This window comes from Grammomys surdaster, unplaced genomic scaffold, assembly GCF_004785775.1.
Source record: "Grammomys surdaster isolate TR1022 unplaced genomic scaffold, NIH_TR_1.0 133, whole genome shotgun sequence".
NCBI classification, from domain to species: Eukaryota; Metazoa; Chordata; class Mammalia; order Rodentia; family Muridae; genus Grammomys; species Grammomys surdaster.
Window position 1 is genome coordinate 10,492,051 of NW_021604591.1, and position 6,640 is coordinate 10,498,690.

At 37.0% G+C, this 6,640-nt stretch overlaps 1 pseudogene; it reads right to left on the reverse strand.

Annotated features, from left to right (window-relative positions):
* Positions 1 to 2,126: 2,126 nt before the first annotated feature.
* LOC114616992 lies at positions 2,127 to 3,011 on the reverse strand (annotated as a pseudogene).
* Between the last annotated feature and the right edge of the window lie 3,629 nt (positions 3,012 to 6,640).

Consider the following 6,640-nt stretch of genomic DNA (forward strand, 5'->3'; position numbering starts at 1 on the left):
GGGACTCATGCACCTGTATAGGGAATCGAGGGTGACCTTGTTAAACTTCAGTGAAAGTGGAGGGCCATGGTCCCTGAAAGTTTGGATCCCCTACTGTGTGGGAATTCGAGAGCAGGGAGATGGGACTGGGAGGATGTTTGGAGCACACCGTCACAAAAATTAGGAGGAGGGGATATGGGATAAGGGGTTTTGGGGGAGAATGAGAAAGGAGATAACATTGAAAGGTAAATACATATAATATCCAATAAAAAACCCACACAGATAAAGGGTCTAAAAAAAAAAGAGAGAGAGATGGAGAGAGCTTACTTATTTTAAATTAATTTCAAAAGTTTCTAGGAGTTGCTAATTGGCTAAGATCCTATTTTAAGCTCTCCACAAAAGAATTTAAATCTCTGTTCAATATTCTCAAGAGAGAGGTAAACCCTAATTTCCTCAACAGTTAATTGGCAAAAGAGAGGTAATCTCACAAAAAGTAGAAAAAGCTATTTCTAATCGATATATTATATAGTCTGATTAATTGTCAGTGGTGCTATAAAAGTCCTTTGACAAAAGATTATGAATATAGGTTTATATATCCTTAAATAAGGTCTTCATGACTCTCTGAGTGTGGAAGGAGCGACTGTTGGCTCTTCTGTCCTGATTTTACAAGAACTCTGATGAAAAATTGGCTTTAAAAACAAAAGAGGGGGAACGATACCCCCTCATAAGGAGTCCCCCTGAAATGTTCTCCATCATGCCTTGTTTACTTTTAGCTCTCTAAAGCTGAAAGCTCATGGCAAATCTCTTGCTGACCATGTTGGTGACCTCTGGCACCACCACGACCAACAAAACTTTGCCGCAGATATGGGGAAGGACCCTCTTACCCGTAAAGGGAATGGTCCATACCCAGTTCCCTTATGGAGCCAAGGACTGATATGCCTGTCCAATACCACAGAAGGCACAGCTAACCGGCTACCAAAAAGATTAATGAAAAAAAGGAACAGTTTTAAAATAATAAATATTTCACTAAATAATTTTTTAATTATTATTCATAATATAGACATTTAGAAAGGAGGAAACAAGAGAATGGTTTTGGAAGATTTTACCCTTTAACCACTTGAGCAAAAAATTGCTTTCAAATTTTATATTTCTTTATTGCGTTATATATATGGACTCATTCTGGAATTTCCTTGCTAGAGTACAGATTTGTGTGGATAAGAACATCGAAATGGTTAGGAAATTATGTGATTAACAACAGCCTAAAATATTAACTTTGTTAAAAAAAATACTTATTACTTACCCTTTGTATAGTTTTGAAAATGATTATTCAGAGAATTTACTTATGAATAAACGGAAGACATTTCCATATTATTGCAGAGTCCTTCAGGGAAATTACTGCAAACCCCTCAGAAGCTAGGATGTTAGCATCTGGCATCCACACTGGGTCTTTAAGGTCCAATATTCAGAGCTGCATTTACTGCCACAGTAGCAAATTTAAATACTTCATATGGAGACAGTCCAGTGCCACACTAAAAGTGTCAACATACAGTACTTTAAAAATTAATAGCATAGTAATTGCATGCTTTAGGGAGCATATGATAACATGGAGAAAAGCTTTTTGTGTAAAATTAGAAGCAGCTTGGTTTTGTGGAAACCTTAATGCCATATAAATTGGAAAGTCTTTCATTTTACATCTCTGTCAATGTGATTCTGTCCTTTCACTAACGACGTATGATGAGTATTATATTCTTTGAAATAATAGGAATCTATTTCTTCACTAGAAGACATTGTCTAATGGAAGATTTGACAGCACATTCAAATTGAAAATTAAGGGGTACATTTGGGTTAGCAATGATGTGGACCATGTATGGTAGTCAATGTGGTGACCAAACAGTGTGAGGAAGATGAAGCATGTGATTTTTAGTAATATGTGATCTCCTACTGAGAATCTGGTGTGTACCATATAGAATACTGTAACATGTAGCAGAATAATGAATGTTTCCTGAGAAGTAAGGAGATCCTCGAAGACTTGTTAGCACCTTCAATCTCTAGGCGTAGAGGTTGTGTTACCACAACCTGATAAAAACTCTTAGAGTTCTTGAACCACTTTCTTAATAATCTTTTTTTAAACATATGAATCTGTTTAATTAGGTTGTAAGCAATTTAGAACACCAGTTTGTCATAGAGAACTGAGATCGCAGGTAGCCCTGGAGCTGAGGAACAGCTTTAATCTTCGGCAAAGTCTGAGAGTCCACAGCTTTCTGATCAACTTTTCTCTGCTCTGTAATCTCATATTTCTCCTCTGTGTCGAAGATCTCACCCTCCTGATGCCTGGGCTTGCGGAGCTGCTTCTTGAAGTAAGCGTCCGTCAGATGTTTGGGGATTTTAATCTTGCTGATATCAACTTTTGTAGAGGTGGCAATAACAAACTTCTGGTGTGTTCTGCAAAGGAACTCTGTTGATAGCCGGAGGTCCAGTCACAAGTAGCCCACACTGCTCAGCTGCTTCAGGAAAACCTCTCTCTTGCCCCTTGGCGCCTGGTGAGAATGATCAGGACAGTTCCGGGAGTGATGTTGGAGCATAGCCTCCTCACACGCTGACTGAAGGGCTTTTTGCCTTGGCTCAGAAGCTTCCGAGGCACATCTTCCATAGGATAATACCTAGGCATTTTTTGAAGCTTCACCACCCGGGTGCCACCATTCTTGTCCCCCCCCCCCAATTGTTTTTGTGACAGTAGCAAGGACCTTCTCCTTTTTTTTCTTCTTTTCAACCTTGGTCTTGGCAGCTGAGTATTTCCTTTTGTACAAGGCCTTTCTGGAATACATGGCTGATCAGGAGTATCTGCCAATTCCTCTCACCAGGACAGGGTTCCAGCTGCAATGGGGCTTCACCTTCTTGACTTTTTTACTCTTAGGTTTACCCTTTTTAGCTGCACCAGCGTCCCGGGGACCAGTGGCAGCAGCATCACTGCCAGCCTTCTTGGCTGCAGGTTTCTTCTTTGTTTCAGGCTTCCGCGCCTTTTCACCCACCATTTCGCAAGACGGGAAAGAGGACTAAGGCAATGGGTTCCGGTCTATAAGCAATGACCTCTTGATATTCTTTATCTTTAGTTTACATTCTTGTCCCTATTGTGATTCTGTTTCCGTTTAACTAAAGCCCCTTTTAAAGAAAGGATAAAATGTTATTTGATGTGCGAGGTATGATAGTCCTTACACAAATTCAGAGTCTATCCAATATATGTATTTTTCTAGACTCTGCCACACATTCTCTCTAGTAAAATTAATCCATTGAAAAGATTATCTTGTGACTTTTGTGTTGTTTTCCTTCATTAATATATGTGTGTATACAACAGAAAGTACTTTTACTGAATTCTTACCACGGAGTTCCATAGAAGTGATTATGCCTAATAATTGAGCTATTCCATAGTCAGAGGAGACCAAGTTAATATTAAAAATAAGACTCTTTTAGCCCATACAGGAAACCTCAGAGTGAGCACACCTACCTATTTAACAATTAGCTAGGCATCTCATTTTTTTATGACTTAAACCATTCTATTTTATGAGGTCATTTCATTACAGCAATCAGAATCCCCCTATAACTTCCTTCTTGCTCTCAAATCCCTCAAGTAATTATACAGGACTGGCTAGAGCTGTCTTAATTGGTTCTACTTACACCAATCTATATAAAGGCATTAGATTTCAGATGGAACGGGACATGGGGATTCTCACCAGATTCACTTGAACAGACTGGGAGGTACGTTTCTGTTATAATGAGTGTCAAAAGAAGATGAAAAATTTGGTGTGATAAATATGTAAATAACACTGGCAGGCTTGGTTAAATCAAAATGCAAAAAGTCTAGTTATGTTTGACTTTTTGATAAATAACATCATTATTATTATTGTGTTTTGTAGTATCACTTGGGCTGTATTTAAGACTTACAACATTAAATTTTGTTTATCTAAAATTCAAATTCATGTTTGCTCTGATATACTTTCTTTCCTCCTTTTTTTTTTTAAATCTAGCAACCTCACTCATAAGGCATCCACAACCCAAGATGTGCATTTAGATTCCTGATATCAGATTTTCGTTTCCTTAAAGATATACCTATAACTGGGATGAGCTGTATCAGTATGAAGCAGAACACAGATTATTTTTCAATGCATTTGATGAAGAGAGGAGGAATATCTTTCTCACTGACTACCTCAGAGCATGCCTAGGAGTATCAAGTTCTTCTGTCAATTTTACTCCCATTCCCTTTACAGTGTAAGTACTGTGAAGCCAAATGAATGCAGCTAAATTACAGAAATGCTGAAACAAAATGAATACTTGGATATTTGTTAAGTAGCCAACTTTATATATAAACCTTGAAAAAGAATTAAGTAAAATATGTTCAATGACAATACAGCCTTCTCCTCCAAAATTTGAGGTACTTACGCACATGTAGCTTGAGTGGAAAGTCTCTGTCAGTGACAGGTCCAAAAAGGATTTATTTTTATTGAATATTTGTTTGATTATCTGAAACGAGGTACATGCAAAATGAGTACTGGTGCTCAGAGAAGCCAGAAGATGTTGCTAGACCCCTCTGGAGCTGGAGTTTCAGCAGTTGCTAGGCAGTAGACAAGCAGCTGATATTGTAATTCAGGTCTTCTGTAAGAGCTTTGTGTATCTTCACCAGTCCCACTCAGCAGAAAGTATGTTTAGTGGGTAGTTAAATCTTTTCTCCCAGATTAGTTTTTCTTCACGTCAACTGCAACTAAGAAAGAGCTCACAAGACAGACAAAATGTTTTCGTGTAGTAAATGGCTATGTGCTTTAACAATAAGGTGTAAATAATGCAGAAAAAATGCTAAAAACCCAAACAAACAAAAATAAACAACAATAAAAACCCAAAACAATACAAACAAATGAAAAAATAAATAAAAAACAACTCCTGAATATAAGAGTGATACAGTTGCTTTTTCAGTTGTAAGCTTTTGAAGAGGATACATAGTAGAAGTAGGTAACTGTTTATTTGTCACATGGATGTGATTTGGAAAGGGTGGAAGTCAGAGTTTTAAAAACATTTCAAGCCTGAGAGATTCCTATGACAAAAGAGACCAGTTAGGTAGACGGTAAGAGCTTACAGTAAGAGACACATCTGACAAGAGGAGCTAGAGAAGGCCAGTGTCTTGTCACTTTTTCTATACTTCTGTGTGTTTTATTTTTCTATTAATTAAGGTAAAATTACACCATCATTCCTACTTTTCTTCTCCAATCCTTCCTCTATGCACCCTATACTTTACAAATTAATGGAATCTTATTCTTCCATCATTTAGTGGTGTGTTAATATGAAAAATATTTAGTTGCAACCTGTTGAGCATTTTAATGTTGCTTATATCTATATTTTTCAAGGATGATCACTTGCAGCTGGATAACCATTTAGGGTGCTTGTTCAATTTCTAGGAAAACTAATTCTTCCTCTCTCAGCAGTAATGAGTTGCCTGAAGCTCTTTCTGTATACTTGATTAACCATGTGACTTCCTCTATGTACAGTAAGCACATGCTAACTGATGTTCTCATTATTCATGTCTTGTTTAAGATTTCATATTGTTGAGATTTCATGTATGTGGCTTTACTGTCATATCTCAAAGACAAAATCTTGCAGCAGGATTTCTGGTTCCGTGCCTTTTACAATCTTTCTGCCATATCCTCCTTTTTTCACTTGTGAGACTTAATTTGTAAGAGTTTTTGTAAGTGTGTAAACCAATACTTTAGTCACTGTAATTCATAAGCATGAAGAAGAGAGGAGAAGATACATGGAACAGAAAAAAGTTAAAACCAATAAGGAAGATTTAAACAGGGTAATGGAGAAATATACAGTCAAGCTCTTCTGCAAATATCAGGTACCCACCAAGGGAGGCAAAATTTTTTCATAACCTCCTTAAGATACACCATTTAAAATGATAATGATTAAGGAGTTATACATTCATAAGTAGACATTTATGTATAGCATGAAAATCACAGGTCAGCTGAGCTTGGTAGTGAATAATCAGGCTTTGGGGTCAGGAGAAACTATGTCAGTTATCATTTTAATGTTTGTAATTATAATTGCAACACATTTCCAAATATTTATAAATCAGTTTTGTGATGAGAGGAGGAAAGGGAAGCAATGAAAATAATGCAATTATGTCTTAATTAAAAAGTTAAATTTTAAAGAATGTAATAATGGTAAATGAGTTGGGTTTTTCAGAAGGTTAATGCTTGCTTACAAATGAGGGCAGTAGATATGTCTATGAATGGATAACATGCCAATTAGTTAGGTTCATATTAGAAAAACAAATATAAATGTTTTCCTTTCAGTCATACAGACTACAGGTTTTATCTGTGAACATGACTTTTAGTTCACTCGGTACCTAGCAAGCAGTAAGCTATAGGGGATGCATAGCATGTCCATTACCCTGCTATAAGTCGTGAGAAGTATACATGTGTAATTAGCTGAACTTCTCTTAAAGGCAAGTCTGAAGAAAAAGATGTCACCATATTCTAGAGCAGACATGAGGCAGGTGTGGGACACAGTAAGAGGGAAGCCTGCTTCAGGTAGGAAGGGATGCAATCTGAACATAAGTTTTGCTGTTACAGTTTCACTTGTAGTATGAGTCCCACATGTTGACCTCTGTGTATTG